Below are 18177 nucleotides of genomic sequence, written 5' to 3'. Positions count from 1 at the left end.
CATGTTGTTGCACATCCTGCTTTACCTTTCCATTTGTGCAGTTGGTCAATGATACCTGCTTCTTTGGATACTTTGCCTCCTTATGCAGTTGACTTTTTGATGGAGCTCGTATCTCAAAATGTTTGAGACTTTGACATGTGTGCACTGGCATCTCCAATTTGATTTTCTTTGCCACTTTGTCCATAGATCTTTGTTGGTATCTTTGAAGATAAGAGCTGCTCTTGTCGAAGCGTGGTTGAGAACAATGTGGCCCCACTTTATCTCTTTGAAGATCGTGTAACAAATTCTTTATTGGTTTCAGTTGATGGAAGTAATATATACAATAGAATAGTGATGGGTGTTTCTAAATTAGGGTCTAGAACCTGAATGATCAAAGGGAAAAACCCAGTGGGAAAAAATGCCTTTGGTATACGCTCTTATTGGGGTTGAACACTTGGAAGTTGAGTACCTGTTCATGCAAGGTGAGTGCTTGGGAGAAATAAAGTAAGAGTGCGTAATGCAAGTGCCAATTATGGGACACTCTATATGCACACAAGAGTACTTTCAAGAAAATCATGCGGTGCGAAAAATGAGTTGTTGGGTGCTTCAAGGAACAAATGTAGCACATGTGATATCCAAGGACATCTGAATAGCTTCCACATTTCCAAGAAGGGTTTTTGATGTTGAACCTTCTCCACTCATTACGCACTACGCATAGTGCGTGAGTGTCTTTTGGACTCTCTTCTTCACTTTACCAAACTTAAAATACATAGAGTTGGACTCTTATGCTCACCTCCTAGCATGAGCGAAACAACATAAATATGTTCAACTCCTCCACCTTGAGCAGTACTAGAATAGCTAAGACTCTTAGACCACAGAGCATAATACTTGAAGCTTTGGGACTAATGCCTTGCTCATTTAGTGGCTCAGCTGCCCGACTCTTGACTTTTATGCCATGTATTTTTAATGGCGACTTGGACTTACCTGTTCATGGCCTGAAACCCAATGCCATAAGTTCTTGAGATTAACGCCTCTATCATTGTATTGGTCTTTGGATGCCACCATTTTGTCGAGTAGGTTGGCATATTTTGACTCCTCTAGCTTCTTTTGTTGCATGGGATGTTCCGTAAGGAGGCCGCATTGTTGTACCTTTACATTTTCTTCTTTGTGAGGAGCCTGAGTTTTCAGCAGTGTTTTTGGGACCCACTTTGTTCTTGCTTCATGAGTTGATCCCTTGACTTGATGGACACTACGCTTTTGTATCCATACTTGGCTATTACCATTGTAAAAGCCTTTCTTTTGTAGTAGAAGACGAGGGATCCATTTTGAGGTTGTTTCTTCCTTGGTTGTGCTTAGTCTCCATTGGCTCTTTTTTGTTGTTGATTGTCTTTGTGTGGGGTCCTTTGCTACTTGGTTGGTCTTAGTGGCTCTAGGTTGAGCAACTACTTTGGGTAACCATATTCGGGGGTTACCTTCATAGAATCCTTGTGCTTCAAGTAGCTTGACGGGAACCATCCGCTGCTGCATCTGTTTGTGTTGGGTAGCTTTGTTGAAGTTTGACTTTGGTACCCATAATTGTTGTGTTGCTTTCTTGGAAGGTCTTTTCTTCTGTCTTTTTTCGTTGTTCTTTCTCCTGCTTGAGTTGTTTTTATTTCGTTGATGGCTTGGCTCGCTCATTCTAGAACTTCTTTCTTGAGGTGAGTACATCCAGGCTGTTACTTTAGGCTTTTTGGCCCAGACATTAATGTTTCCTTCGAAGTAGCCTTGAGCAATGATTGACTCATTTGATGCTACCCACCCTATCACCTTTTGTTGTTGTGGTTGAACTCATGTTTCATGTATCCAAAGTGGGTCTTTGACTTGGATGTGCTCTTTGGATACCAACACCTGCTTGACATTCTTCGGCTTCTTCTGGATGCTTTTTTGTGATGAAAACTTTGGTTGATAGACTTTTTGCTTTGGTTTCCATTGCATTGTTGATGGTGTGGCTCTTGATGTAGAGGCTTCGTGGGAAATTTGATGGAAGCTCGTTGAAGGTAAAGTCGTCTGGCGAGGTTGATATACGTCAATGTTTACCTTTGCTTTACCTTTTTCCGCGATGGTTGGCAATTTCTTCTCTGCATGGATTTGAGAAGCTTCATGGAGTCTTACTGTTGTTGTTGTTGAAGCTTTTGATTGTTGTCGAAAGAAGATATTCCTCCAGCTTTCTGTCAGGACTAGACTCTCTTTGATATGATGGGAGTTGATTATGTGGAAAGTATCTTTATACTCCCCGATACTCAATTTGAGTACAGCTTCTGCCACTCCAAAGCTAGGAATCGGCATTTTTGAACTTGTGTAAACTGTTTCTTCTAGCTCATTGATTGGTGGATTTCCCATCATGATCCACGTTCCATAAGTCATTAGATTCTTTGTTGCTTCTGGATCCATCATAGCTAAACATGTGATTTTGAGTCCTGTTTCTCCGCGTATGCTGAATTTGATCGCCCTAGGAGACAGTTGATCTTCTTCTCTGTCCTTGTTCTTGTCTTGATCTTGCACTTGTTGAAGATTTGTTGTTGAACTTGGAATCTTTTCTCCTTCATTTGCTTTCATTTGCACTTTTTCTGGAGTCTGCTTCTTTGAAATAGCTTTTGTCAATTCTGCAGGTATATCAATGATGACATATTCTCGTTGTTGCTCTACTTTCTTCATGTGCACCTTTGCATCATGCTCCATGACGTAGCTATTTGTTTCACCTTTTCTGCCTTCACACTCACAAATCTCGTTAGCTTCCTTCAACACCTTTATCGTAAATGCGAGAGTTATATCATACCCTTCCTCATCACAAAATTTAGTCACGGTCACCTCATTCACACACACATCCAAGGTTGCCATTATTTGAGTCCATCCAAATGGCTCAAATAACTCATCTGGAAAGGGTTCCAGTATGTAAGCTTCATTGTCCATTGATCTTTCTAGGATGCAATCCTCCTTCACTGAGCTTCCACACTTCGAAGCACCACACATCCAAAGTTCTTGTTTGGTTTGTAGCCACGCAGGTATCTCTTTCCCATTGACTATAGTAGAGTCAATTTCTTCTAAAGGAGTTCTATTCACATCTCTATAGCTATGGTCTTTTATGCTTATTTTTGTGGTGATCTTTTTATGTCTCAAGTAGATATAGTCATAGCCCCAATCTTGAACCATCTTAAGTTGACGCATGAAAGGCCTTCCTAAAATGATATCAAAATTGTTCCCTTTTCCAAAATCTACTATTGCAAATGTATGTTCATATTCAATTCCACAAGAAGTCACAATAATTTGCTCTAAGATACCCATAGTTTCTTGTGTATCCATCTGCAAGTTGCAGCTTAATTCTAGTTTTCCTAAGCGCTGACCTACCCCATTTTTCCCAAATGTCTTTTGTGGCTATGGCTACTCCAGCCCCACTATCAAGTATAGACAATGTTTTAACTCCTTTGTATTCCACAGGTAAGGTGGTGTTTCCTTCTTCTCCTTTGCAATATTCCCCCACCTTGTTTATTGGCACAGGTTTAGCGTTTGCACTTTCTTGTTGAGTTTTGTTTGATTGTTCATTTGAGGGTAGATCTTGAAGAGGTATCTTTAATCCCATCTTCCCCAAATTGTTGCCTACTTCATCCCATACATGTGGTCTAATCTTAAGCAATTCAGATAGAGTAATGGTGCACTGTATTGGAGCTGACATCAACTCTTGCATACTCTTTGTATCCATCATCTTGGATATGGATTTTCTCTGAGATGGCACCACTCTAGTCTCTGAGTCTGCCTCATGTTCTCCTATGTATGAGGGTAAGGTCTTCAAGGACTCTAGTTTGCTTTCAATTGAAACTTCCGTCCCTGTATCTCCATTTAGAGATTGAATGTCTCCCTGATAGACTTCATTCCCTGTATTGACCTCAATTATGGGTGCAAATTGGAAAGTCGCACTTCCATCTTTTGCACTTCTAATTTCTTCCCACAATTCATTTGGCCATGGCTCATCTATCTCTGGGATAGGTGCCATAAATTGTGATCTCGACCTTGCATCATTAGTGGTGTTGGCCACTACTTGATCACCTAGTTGAATTTCTAGGTTGTTGGTATCTTGTGCTGCAGTCTTTGCTTGGATATCCTTTTGTGATTCTAGCTCAATGTTGCCTTAGGCATTTCAAATCCAACACTTTTTGGTTTTGTTTTTGGAGGTGAAATTGGTGCTTCAGGCTCCATCATTGCCTGTGCAGTTTTTACCAATTCCTTGTTACCATATACATGTGGTAGTGATGTGTGTGAACACAGTAGGACCGCCGGGGCATTTTTTCCCTCTTTAGGAGGTTTTTTCCCCCGTGCATTATATATACGCCCATCACTCTAGGGCTATCTATCTTTCCATTGCACACTAAGTAATACACTCTCTATTGTGTGCCTTGAGCTTCCTTCGTCTTCTCCAAGCTGTGTGTGTTTCTCTGCAACCCTAATTCCAACAATTGGTATCAGAGTAGGTCACGTCCTCCCGGGCTTAGTCGCCAGCTGCTCCAGCACATGCCTCTTTACTTTCTCCGATTTCAGTGAGCTTTGGCGAGCGTTCACAAGTCGAAAAATATTTTGGGAAAGCTCGAAGAGCTTGGTCTGCCGGGGATTTTGATTTGGGCTCATTTCGGCCTCTGTTTCCACTACAGGCAGTACTGCACAGGCTATTTCATCATTTTGTGCAGAATTTCTATCAGTTCCAATTTCTGCATAACAGGTGCCTTATAGTCTTCTACGGTTTGTGCTATATAGCACAGGTTGTTCCCGCTCCGTTTCTCCTATTTTCGGGCAGTTTTCACATCAGGTGAAGCATTTACCATGGCTGACAACAACAACACATATGTGTTCAAGATGTTTGCTGCTGAGGACAGGTTGGATGGGGACAACTACCCTATGTGGGCTTATATGATGCAACATGTTCTTGTTTCAAAAGGTGTCTGGAACATTGTGCAGGGCATTGATGTACGTCCTGGTTCTGAGGATGTAGGCGATGTTGAGGATGTTGCAGGTCTTGCTGCAAGGATTGCAGCTGTTAGAGTTGTTTTGCCTACGGTAGAACAAGCTCGTTGGGATGTTAAGGATGCACAGGCTCATGCATTGATTGCGTTGTCTATAAAGCGCACCATTGTTCCTCACATCCGTTCAGCAAAATCTGCAAAACAGGCTTGGGATATTCTAGAAGGTCTTTATGCAAGCCGCAATGAGGCTAAAATTACTTTGCTGCGTAAAGAGCTGGAGTCGAAGATTATGCATGAGGAAAATGATATGGACACTTTCCTTGCTATTGTCAAGGATATCAATGAGCAGCTTATTTCTGCAGGTGAAGTCATTTCTGACAGTTCCCTTGTGCAGACTGTTCTTGATGCCTTACAAGATTCTTACCAGACTTTTGCTAGTACTTGGAGACTGATGACCCAAGGAAATCCTGAAGTTGTCAAGTTTGATGCATTATGCACATTGCTGTTGCAAGAGTCACTTTCTAGAAAAAACAGGACTAGGCAGCGTGCAGTTGGACAGGCCTTTATTGCTTCTCAAAGAAAGGGTGGTAACAATAATGCAGCCACTTCTTATGGTTCTGCTGCGAGTGGAAAAAATTATGTTCCCAATGCTTCTGCTGGCAGTACTTCGTCTGGAAATTCTGGTAATAAGGGAAAAAAGAAGAAGCGTTGCCATTATTGTAAAGCCAATGATCACTTGATCAAGTCGTGTCCTAAGTTGAAGGCCAAAGAGGCTAAGCAGAAAGAGGGTGGTTCCACTGCAAATGCTGGTTCCACTACAAATGCAGCCATTGTTGAGTCTTCTGTGAAAGGAGACTGTGTTGCTGATGTTGATGCAGAATGGGCTTTTAGCGCAGAGTGCACTTAAAATCCTGTTGTCCATGATGCATGCTTGTCAGTTGCTGCAGATTCGCATGTGTGGTATTTCGACAGTGGTGCTACAAAGCACATTACCTCACATCGTGAATTGTTCACCTCTCTCGAGTCTGTCCCTCATGGGAATTCAGTCACTTGTGCCAACAACGCCTCTTATGCAGTTCAGGGAGTTGGAAAGATTGTGCTCACTGCTGCTAATGGCAGTTCCTTCACACTTGTTGATGCACTTTATGTACCTGGGATCAAGAAGAATCTCTTGTCTGTATCCGCACTTGCTAGACTTGGACTTGTAGTCAAATTTGTGGATGACAGATGTACAGTTCATGATCTCAGTTTTGGTGATGAAATTGTTGCATCTGGCCTTTTGTGCCGTGGGATGTATAAGCTCACTTTGTATGACAAGTGTGGACAAAATTTTGCAAATGCTGTTGCAGATTCAAGGGCTATTTCAAATGCAAAACTTTGGCATGCACGTTTTGGTCATCTGAATTTTGCCAGTTTGCTGCGTTTGCAGAAATCTGATATGGTTGCTTCTTTGCCGCCTCTTGAAGCACATATCAAACATGTTTGTGAAGGCTGTATTTTGGGTAAGATGCAACGTTCTAAGTTTCCAAAGGATGGTTCAGTTCGGGCCACATGCAGGTTGCAGCTTGTGCATAGTGATGTTTGTGGGCCCATGCAAACTCCGTCCTTGGGCAATTACCTGTACTTCGTGACTTTCATTGATGATTACTCCAGGCATGCATGGGTATTTCCGCTTAAAGCGAAGTCCAAAGTTTTTATGTGCTTCAAACAATTTCTGGCTATGGCTGAAAATGTCTCGAAATGTACTATGGGCACCCTCCGTTCCGATCGAGGGGGGGAGTATATGTCTCATGAATTTAATGCATTTCTGGCTAGTCGTGGGATAAAACACCAATGTACAGTGCCTTATACACCTCAGCAAAATGGTGTTGCTGAGAGGAAAAACAGGTCACTGACGGAAATGGCACGATGTACGGTCAAAAGTCAAGCTTTGCCGCATACTTTTTGGCTTGAGGCCATTATGTGTGCCACTTATGTACTTAGCAGGTGTCCTACGAAAGCTATGCAGTCTATTACTCCATATGAAGCATGGCATGATAGAAAGCCTTCTATTGAGCACATGAGTGTTTTTGGCTGTTTTGGCATATGCTTTGGTGCCACAAGTCAGCGAAGAAAATTGGATGATAAGGCTGTCAAATGTATTTTTGTTGGTTATAGTGCTGAAAGCAAAGGTTACAGGTTGTATCATCCGCAAACAAAACGTATTCTAGTTTCTCGGGATGTAGTGTTTGTGGAAGATTCTGTTCAGCCCTTGCTGTCATGTACTAGAGACAGTAATGTAAGCTCACAGGACATTTATGACACTTTGTTGCCTCGACTTCCCTCGACTCTTTGGACTTCTTACTTAGCAAGGCATTATGAAAATTAGGAACCAATTACAGTAATGAACACAAAGGTACTTGTATTGGCGAATTGAGGACCTCTTTCCAAACTAAATTCCAATTATCCCCTTCCCTAGTATCATCCTTGTTTCTGTCTTTCCCTTCGTTTGTTTCCAGACCAAGGGTTGATGGTCCTGATGATTTCAATGGTGATGTTGACTGTGGCATCCAGGTCACAGTCTTTTTCCGTACATCTTCTTGAGTCGCCCAATCCGAAAGCTTAACATCGGCTGTTGGAACCACATTTTTACCAAATCGCGTGATAAGTGAAACCACCGGATCTGACTCCTCCAACCCTTCAATCTGAACCATAGCCACACTAGGCTGTTTTCTTGCAGCACATTCCTACTTCTTCTGAGCATATTCCATAGCTTCTGAACACTCTAACAGCGAATGCCCATCCCCCAAACAGAAAAGGCAGGTCTTGGGTCGATTAGGATCTTGGCCACCTCTTCCGCTACCTTGACCCCATCCCCCTGCTTGTCCTTGAAAGGGTGCTTCTAATGTATGAGCAAGATCCATCGCCACCACAGGCTCTTGTTCCTGCCTTGACTGTGGTGGGTGCCATGTAGAAGAATCCCGACTCCTACGACCCCGACCATTGAAATAGCATTCCACTGTATTGTAGTGTTGGCCGTGCAGATCGCACACCATTTTTTATTCATTGCACACTCTTCAGCAGCATGTCCCAGATTTCGACACTAGTACACCATAGTTCCTTCATACTTTTAACCACCGCAGCAAATTCTGACGGGCCAGATGGAACACCTTTCCCTTGACGCTGGGATTTTCTCCGAGGTGCCTCCTCCGATTCTTTCCCCGAATTGCTACTGCTTGAGTCTCAGGAATCTGAGTCTACAGTCGCAGACTCCAAACTATCACTACCACTTCCCTGAGCTTACGATGAGATTTCTTCCGCTCTTTTTTCTTTGATTTATTTGGGGATTTCGTATCCTCCAAAGCTTCTTCTGCTACAACAGCTTTGGCAATTACATTATCCAGTGGAGTAGTTGCCTTATCCACTGTTGCCATAGCAGTTCTAAGATCCTTATTGAGTCCGCACAGAAAATAATCATTCAACATCTCGGTTGCCGGCCTTTGTGCCTGAGGTACCCGCTGCAAAAGCATCCGAAATTTTGCAGCATAGTCCTCCATTGGCAACGACTTTTGACGCAGCGTACAAAGATTTTCTAGATGCTGAGGGACCGTCTTTTCCATTCTGAACCATCGTAAGAACGCTCTGGATCCTTTGTCATACGTTTGGAAGTGATCATCAGGGTATTCTGACAACCATTTGGCAGCTTTTCTTGAAAGTGTACTCTCAAATATTGATTGTTGATGAAGAGGAATCACCACCCTAAGGTGATTTAATCCATACACTTTATTGAATTATCGCAAATGTGCATCTGGGTCTTCCTTTGAAAGACCTCTAAAACGGCTATACTTAATCTGAGGTTGTGCCATCGTCCCTTGCCCAACTGTACCCCCACCTAGAAAAAGCTGGTGAACACTAGGAGGTGGGGACAATGGCGGCAAAACCCCAGGACTGCTTACCAAAGATGGTGATGGAGCAACATGGGTAGGTGAGGGTGAACGCACGGCAAGAGGACATGACTGGCTACATGGAGTACGCCGCACATGCCGAATGCGTCTACCACGCACCGGACTTGGTGGTGGAGATACATATTCCTCAGCGTGCATGTGATGTAGAAAAAATGAATTGTTTCGAACCGCCTCTCCTCCGACGTCTCCCCACAATTGGAACCACCGGGTCAGGAGGACCCTGTGACCTAGTGCGCATGCATGTTCACCGCAGGTCGCCCATCGCGCATCGTGGTCGCCAGATGTAATGTCTATTGCCCACAGAGGAGCAATAAGCATTACGGGAATGATTACCCGCACATTGTCTTACATTATATAAATAGCAGAACATAGGAAGATAGAACATAACACAGATTACAACAAATAGAACACTGCCTTCTTCATTGGTGTATAGTTGAACACAGAGTACAAGATAGATGATCCATTTGATAACATGAACATTAGAGATATTTCCAAAGACATGTATGCCCCCCATATACAACCACTGCTCCAGCGCAATTCGGGAACGGTGCAAAACCCCCGTTCTGTCTTATGATATCCTGTGAATAACTGCCCCAAAGCCGCATGACTCCTAGTTCGCAATGTCTAGACCTCCGCAGGACCACACTGCGGCTTATGCTGTAACACACAGTACCATATTTCTTAATTTCCCAATAGAATTGGTGATGCCCAAGGCAAAGTGCCAGGTCTAATGAAACCACGAGTGAGGTAGTCGGCCAACTGACTCTCAACCTCCTTGTCTTCTTTAGCACTCATACGATAAGGTGGTTTACTCACCGGTTTAGTGCTTGGCAAGACATCTATGCCATGTTGCACATCACGTGTAGGCGGTAAACCCAGTGGTAAATCAGAACACATCACTACTCCGTGAGTAAGTGAGTCGGATTTTTCCGTGCAAAAGGAGAAAGTAAACTAGAGTTATTTGGGATGGAGAATCTTGTAATTCCTGTAATGTTTGTTTTACAACAGTTTCACATTGCTCTATAGAATTAAAGTTGAGAGCACTTTGCTCGTTAGATTTGTTAACACTTTGTTTATGAGTAGAATTCATTGCACTTTGCATACCATTAGAATTCATTCCACTTTGCATCCATTACTAGAATTCATTGCACTTTGCATACCATTACTAGAATTCACCGCACTTTGCTCTTGAGAATTCACAAGACTTGGAGACAAGCAATAACACAAAAAGACTTCATCTATTAAATTTTCTTTCTGCAAAATAGAAAGCTCGGCTGTACATATAAGAGGTACAGATGGTATATTTTTCTCACCAAGCAAAAGCACATGTTTACCATTGGCCATAAAGGATAAGGAGTTCTGTTCATAACTAGTGTGCAATGTGTTTCCTAAACCATGCAGTCACTCCCATCCTAAAACTACATCAGCACGGTCCATGTTCATAACTTGGAAGTCAAGGGTCATCGTATGATCTTGAATAATAAGCTCAACCCCTTGAACTACCGTGTCCCATACTTCTTTATCATCCCCAGACATCTGCTCCACCACATACTTGTGAGAGCAGGGAGTCTGTGTAAGCTTCAATTTCTTGACTAGCTTATAGTTCAATAAGTTATGAGTTGCACCATCATCCACTAAAATACGAACACGTTGTCCGTTAATAGTGCCATGCATGTGAATCAAATCATGGGGGCCAAAGGTGGGTTGCCACATTGAAGCAGGCACACAACACTTGTGCTTTTCTTCCATATGAAGAACCTCTACAACACAATATTTAGGAGATGAATCTAATGTGAAGCGTTGCATCATGTGCATGGCCTTTTCTTTGCCTTGCAAAAGAGGACAATATTTTTTGTTATGTTGGTTCAAAAGAAATCTAAAACACAAATTGTGTTTTTTTGCACGCTCAAAATCAGCAGTGTTGAGAGACCCACACGGAGTATCTCATGATTGCTTAGGCTTCTTAGCCTCTTGTGGGCGTGGAGAGGTAGATTGTCTCTTTATTCCTCTTGGAACGTGTGGGAGATCTACCTCGTTTGGCTCTTAGCCACATTGCTCTTAGCAAAATTATTCTTAGAGTAGGGAACATTTCCTTTCCTCTCTTGGTCATCATCATATCTTTGTGCATGACTAATGGATTCTTCCAAAGTTTTTGGATATTGGGTCTTGACATGAAGACGATAGTCTTTGTCAAGACCCTTATTAAAACCCCGCATCTTTTGGAATTCATCTAGACCTTCTAGTTTTAATATGATTTCCCGATACTTTGAAAGGTATTGTGTGAAAGAGAGGCTAGACATGCGGCATGCATCCCATGCTAACCGATTCTTATCTTCTTCATTGGATTCCAAAAACTCTTTGGAGAAAGAACCTTGAAACACAGCCCAAGATGGAGGACGAGCATTTATTGGAAATGTCATCCACCACTTATAGGCCTTGACTTTAAGAGATAGACTTGTTTCCACAGCCGTCTTTATATCCGGGGTGTGTCTCAATCTATGAATATCACTCCATTTGTGTAAGAACGTATTGACCGCATCCTTGTTGCGACCACACTCTTCCCTATGAAACTCAGGAATGGTGATATTCTTAAGTAATGCATTTCTACCTTCTGCATCTTCTGCAACACTTGTCTCTTAGACTCCTTGAGTCGTGCGAGCTTACTTCCCTTGAACCGTGCCACTTGTGGCTCCTTGAGTTGTCTGTGAATTCATAAATTTCACAAGTAACTTTGTAAGATTGGTAACATTTGCATTGAGTGCAGAGAGGTTTCTTCCAAGTATGCTTTGGCGATGTTCCAAAGCCTTGAAAGAAGCCATATCTACAAGCCCATGATCTCCTAGATCATCATCATCATGAATATTAGTGTCAGTAGCACCTGTGGTGTCCTGATTTTGATCTAAGTGCTCAAAATCAAACGTGTGTGTAGGTGGGATATCCTCACTGGCCATGGTAGACACACACTAATGCAAAGAGAGAAAAAGAAACGACAACTTGTACCTTGAAAAATTGAAGTCTTTGTGTTTTGTATGCTCCGCGATTTGTGCTGCATGCGAACCTCGCCTTGCGGGAATTTGAGGCTTCACTTGTCGTTCCTTGTAAGAACACCTTTGATGATTCTTCACAAAAACTCCTCGTTTTTGTGAAGGCTTTTCTTCACTTTGAAGCTACCTCCTTGAGGGGGAGGAAAAAAAATTGGAGGAAAACTTGACTTCCTCCAAGAAGTGAAAAGGAAGGGTAAAGCTACTTCCTTGAAGTTTGAAGCGTTCCCTTCCCTTCTAGTTTTCCTTTCAAAACAAGCAGACTATCTTTCCTTGTTATACACAACAAGGGCCAATAGCTTGATGGTAAAGTGTTGGCCACTTACCCTCATGGGGTGGGTTCAACCCTCCTTCATGCAAGGGTTAAGCGGGCCTTCCTATTCATGCAGCCAATGGCGCCAACGAAAGCTTCGGAGCCTCGGTGCCATCGAGTTGCCGGTCGAGTTTGCCTTGGTCGCTTGATGTGGAGGGCGTAGGTGAGGCGGCCACGGTCAGTTGTCGTTGTCTCTCCATGCTACTCACACAGAAAATTGTGCCTGTCTTCTTTTTGCTCCACGGAGACCAAAACACATCAAAACTAGAAAGAAACCATGTAGAGGGATAGCCTGTGCATAGGACAAGCCTAGGTATCTTTCAAATCCCAAATCAAACATCAAAATCAATCAAACCTGATAAAATTGGAAAATCAGGCACTTCAGACCAAGAAACTGTAAATTCTTTTTTGAGTCCAAATACAAAAGTGTATGGAAGGTAGTCTTAAAATACCCTAGTGAACAAGCTGGTGAAGTTTCATCCAATTTGGGCTCCAAACTACGATCGCGATCGGTGTACCCCAATGACATTTTGAATTGAGACTTGGTGAGTAGGTAGATGATAACTAGACAAACAACTTTCTCAAAAGAACCAGGGTCAAAAAACCAAAAGACAATTGTCAAATAGGGCAAACACTGATCCTTCAGACCAAAATTTTGAGAAAATTCAAGTTTTTGTGATCCAAATGCAAAATGGGTTTGGGAATAGACTAATCATACCCATGTCTATCAACTCCTACAAAATGGGTTTGTTTCGAACCGCCTCTCCTCCGACGTCTCCCCACAATTGGAACCACCGGGTCAGGAGGACCCTGTGACCTAGTGCGCATGCATGTTCACCGCAGGTCGCCCATCGCGCATCGTGGTCGCCAGATGTAATGTCTATTGCCCACAGAGGAGCAATAAGCATTACGGGAATGATTACCCGCACATTGTCTTACATTATATAAATAGCAGAACATAGGAAGATAGAACATAACACAGATTACAACAAATAGAACACTGCCTTCTTCATTGGTGTATAGTTGAACACAGAGTACAAGATAGATGATCCATTTGATAACATGAACATTAGAGATATTTCCAAAGACATGTATGCCCCCCATATACAACCACTGCTCCAGCGCAATTCGGGAACGGTGCAAAACCCCCGTTCTGTCTTATGATATCCTGTGAATAACTGCCCCAAAGCCGCATGACTCCTAGTTCGCAATGTCTAGACCTCCGCAGGACCACACTGCGGCTTATGCTGTAACACACAGTACCATATTTCTTAATTTCCCAATAGAATTGGTGATGCCCAAGGCAAAGTGCCAGGTCTAATGAAACCACGAGTGAGGTAGTCGGCCAACTGACTCTCAACCTCCTTGTCTTCTTTAGCACTCATACGATAAGGTGGTTTACTCACCGGTTTAGTGCTTGGCAAGACATCTATGCCATGTTGCACATCACGTGTAGGCGGTAAACCCAGGGGTAAATCAGAACACATCACTACCCCGTGAGTAAGTGAGTCGGATTTTTCCGTGCAAAAGGAGAAAGTAAACTAGAGTTATTTGGGATGGAGAATCTTGTAATTCCTGTAATGTTTGTTTTACAACAGTTTCACATTGCTCTATAGAATTAAAGTTGAGAGCACTTTGCTCGTTAGATTTGTTAACACTTTGTTTATGAGTAGAATTCATTGCACTTTGCATACCATTAGAATTCATTCCACTTTGCATCCATTACTAGAATTCATTGCACTTTGCATACCATTACTAGAATTCACCGCACTTTGCTCTTGAGAATTCACAAGACTTGGAGACAAGCAATAACACAAAAAGACTTCATCTATTAAATTTTCTTTCTGCAAAATAGAAAGCTCGGCTGTACATATAAGAGGTACAGATGGTATATTTTTCTCACCAAGCAAAAGCACATGTTTACCATTGGCCATAAAGGATAAGGAGTTATGTTCATAACTAGTGTGCAATGTGTTTCCTAAACCATGCAGTCACTCCCATCCTAAAACTACATCAGCACGGTCCATGTTCATAACTTGGAAGTCAAGGGTCATCGTATGATCTTGAATAATAAGCTCAACCCCTTGAACTACCGTGTCCCATACTTCTTTATCATCCCCAGACATCTGCTCCACCACATACTTGTGAGAGCAGGGAGTCTGTGTAAGCTTCAATTTCTTGACTAGCTTATAGTTCAATAAGTTATGAGTTGCACCATCATCCACTAAAATACGAACACGTTGTCCGTTAATAGTGCCATGCATGTGAATCAAATCATGGGGGCCAAAGGTGGGTTGCCACATTGAAGCAGGCACACAACACTTGTGCTTTTCTTCCATATGAAGAACCTCTACAACACAATATTTAGGAGATGAATCTAATGTGAAGCGTTGCATCATGTGCATGGCCTTTTCTTTGCCTTGCAAAAGAGGACAATATTTTTTGTTATGTTGGTTCGAAAGAAATCTAAAACACAAATTGTGTTTCTTTGCACGCTCAAAATCAGCAGTGTTGAGAGACCCACACGGAGTATCTCATGATTGCTTAGGCTTCTTAGCCTCTTGTGGGCGTGGAGAGGTAGATTGTCTCTTTATTCCTCTTGGAACGTGTGGGAGATCTACCTCGTTTGGCTCTTAGCCACATTGCTCTTAGCAAAATTATTCTTAGAGTAGGGAACATTTCCTTTCCTCTCTTGGTCATCATCATATCTTTGTGCATGACTAATGGATTCTTCCAAAGTTTTTGGATATTGGGTCTTGACATGAAGACGATAGTCTTTGTCAAGACCCTTATTAAAACCCCGCATCTTTTGGAATTCATCTAGACCTTCTAGTTTTAATATGATTTCCCGATACTTTGAAAGGTATTGTGTGAAAGAGAGGCCAGACATGCGGCATGCATCCCATGCTAACCGATTCTTATCTTCTTCATTGGATTCCAAAAACTCTTTGGAGAAAGAACCTTGAAACACAGCCCAAGATGGAGGACGAGCATTTATTGGAAATGTCATCCACCACTTATAGGCCTTGACTTTAAGAGATAGACTTGTTTCCACAGCCGTCTTTATATCCGGGGTGTGTCTCAATCTATGAATATCACTCCATTTGTGTAAGAACGTATTGACCGCATCCTTGTTGCGACCACACTCTTCCCTATGAAACTCAGGAATGGTGATATTCTTAAGTAATGCATTTCTACCTTCTGCATCTTCTGCAGCACTTGTCTCTTAGACTCCTTGAGTCGTGCGAGCTTACTTCCCTTGAACCGTGCCACTTGTGGCTCCTTGAGTTGTCTGTGAATTCATAAATTTCACAAGTAACTTTGTAAGATTGGTAACATTTGCATTGAGTGCAGAGAGGTTTCTTCCAAGTATGCTTTGGCGATGTTCCAAAGTCTTGAAAGAAGCCATATCTACAAGCCCATGATCTCCTAGATCATCATCATCATGAATATTAGTGTCAGTAGCACCTGTGGTGTCCTGATTTTGATCTACGTGCTCAAAATCAAACGTGTGTGTAGGTGGGATATCCTCACTGGCCATGGTAGACACACACTAATGCAAAGAGAGAAAAAGAAACGACAACTTGTACCTTGAAAAATTGAAGTCTTTGTGTTTTGTATGCTCCGCGATTTGTGCTGCATGCGAACCTCGCCTTGCGGGAATTTGAGGCTTCACTTGTCGTTCCTTGTAAGAACACCTTTGATGATTCTTCACAAAAACTCCTCGTTTTTGTGAAGGCTTTTCTTCACTTTGAAGCTACCTCCTTGAGGGGGAGGAAAAAAAATTGGAGGAAAACTTGACTTCCTCCAAGAAGTGAAAAGGAAGGGTAAAGCTACTTCCTTGAAGTTTGAAGCGTTCCCTTCCCTTCTAGTTTTCCTTTCAAAACAAGTAGACTATCTTTCCTTGTTATACACAACAAGGGCCAATAGCTTGATGGTAAAGTGTTGGCCACTTACCCTCATGGGGTGGGTTCAACCCTCCTTCATGCAAGGGTTAAGCGGACCTTCCTATTCATGCAGCCAATGGCGCCAACGAAAGCTTCGGAGCCTCGGTGCCATCGAGTTGCCGGTCGATTTTGCCTTGGTCGCTTGATGTGGAGGGCGTAGGTGAGGCGGCCACGGTCAGTTGTCGTTGTCTGTCCATGCTACTCACACAGAAAATTGTGCCTGTCTTCTTTTTGCTCCACGGAGACCAAAACACATCAAAACTAGAAAGAAACCATGTAGAGGGATAGCCTGTGCATAGGACAAGCCTAGGTATCTTTCAAATCCCAAATCAAACATCAAAATCAATCAAACCTGATAAAATTGGAAAATCAGGCACTTCAGACCAAGAAACTGTAAATTCTTTTTTGAGTCCAAATACAAAAGTGTATGGAAGGTAGTCTTAAAATACCCTAGTGAACAAGCTGGTGAAGTTTCATCCAATTTGGGCTCCAAACTACGATCGCGATCGGTGTACCCCAATGACATTTTGAATTGAGACTTGGTGAGTAGGTAGATGATAACTAGACAAACAACTTTCTCAAAAGAACCAGGGTCAAAAAACCAAAAGACAATTGTCAAATAGGGCAAACACTGATCCTTCAGACCAAAATTTTGAGAAAATTCAAGTTTTTGTGATCCAAATGCAAAATGGGTTTGGGAATAGACTAATCATACCCATGTCTATCAACTCCTAAAATTTCATGCAAAAAGGAGCTAGAACTATGATCGCGATCGGTGTACCCCAGTGAAATTTTGGATTGAAAGTTTATGAGTAGGTAGCTGACATCTAGTGCAACATATTTTCCAAAAGGAGCAAGGTCAAAAAAGCAAAAGAAAGTGGTCAAAAGTCCCAGTTACACAATCAGGCCAATAACCGCAAAACCACCTGGGATTTGGATTTTCATTGGTCAAAACATCTCCAAATTCAAAAATACAAAGACACTTGGTATCAAGACATCAAGGGCTAGCTACTGTGCAAAAATCTTCCAAATCTGTGACATGGGGTCAACGATCGCGATCGGTGTACCTCTACATAGTGAGGGTATTTGACTTCATAAGTTTGTATATCTACTTGAGTACATCCCAAATCTCAAGTTTGAGTGAAAAATACCCTCTGTAAGCCAAGATACAAGCACAAAATATCTTTGTGTCCTGATCCTGAAACTGTTTTGAGTGTTGTTTCAAGTGCAGTTTACCAAAACTGCTCTAACTTTTGACACACAACTCCAAACTGAGTCTCCTATAGCTAGGAAAAAAGTTTGTGAGATAAGGAAATTTGCTATCTTGAGTGCTTTTTCTATTTTAGAGTGAAATTTTTTAGGATTCCCATTTACAAACTTTTAGGGTACCCAAAACCAGTATCCAAAGGTCAGTGGGGACCAAAGCCTGACTTTTTAGAGACTTGACTAGGGGCAAAAAGGGATTGTGTGCACTAAGCCAAGGTGTTCTTATCAAGGACCATCTTGAGAGTATTGAGTGAGGCTTAAACATGACAACTCATCCATCATTAGGGTTTCCCACTCAACTCAAAGCTATGCCACCTACACAAACAGCCAGAAATACTGCAACACCTATAACAAAAGGGTTGAGACAAGACCATGAGGCTTATCAATCATATCAAGTTAAACCTCAAGGCATGGCTCATGGATATTTTTCAAGTGATCATGTAGCTCAATGGAAGCCAATCCAATCAACTAAAATGCGGGAGTTTGAAAGAGCAAAAGTGGAAATTGCTGGAGACTGATTTGCAAGAAGCTAACATTGAAACTATGGGATCAAATGGACCTCAAACATCCAAAATAGCTATTCACGAGAGTGTAGCTCCTACCTCATTGAGTGCAACCAAGAGACCACCAATTAGACTTACAAATCCATCATCATTTCCAAAACATGTCTCAAAGGGCATTCCACCAGGATTTGCTCCA

This window comes from Adiantum capillus-veneris, chromosome 29, assembly GCF_014529385.1.
Source record: "Adiantum capillus-veneris isolate H3 chromosome 29, ASM1452938v2, whole genome shotgun sequence".
NCBI classification, from domain to species: Eukaryota; Viridiplantae; Streptophyta; class Polypodiopsida; order Polypodiales; family Pteridaceae; genus Adiantum; species Adiantum capillus-veneris.
The sequence above is the reverse complement of the archived record's forward strand: the minus strand, read 5'-3'. Positions refer to the sequence as shown.